The following is a 298-nucleotide window of genomic DNA, read 5'->3' as shown; positions in this document are numbered from 1 at the left end:
CATAAAAGAACCATTTCAACTAAGTTAGCTCCAAAATGATCAATTTCACCTAGGTTAGCTCATAAACGACCCATTTCACCTAAGTTAGCTCAAAAACGATCCATTTTACCTTAGTTAGCTCAAAAACATGGTATTTCACCTTAGTTAGCTCATAAAAGACCCATTTCAACTAAGTTAGCTCCAAAATGATCAATTTCACCTAGGTTAACTCATAAGTGACCGATTTCACCTAAGTTAGCTAAAAAACAATCCATTTTACCATAGTTAGCTCAAAAACGTGGCATTTCACCTTAGTTAA

This window comes from Triticum dicoccoides, chromosome 6A (assembly GCF_002162155.2).
Source record: "Triticum dicoccoides isolate Atlit2015 ecotype Zavitan chromosome 6A, WEW_v2.0, whole genome shotgun sequence".
NCBI lineage: Eukaryota > Viridiplantae > Streptophyta > Magnoliopsida > Poales > Poaceae > Triticum > Triticum dicoccoides.
Note: the sequence above shows the minus strand (reverse complement) of the source record.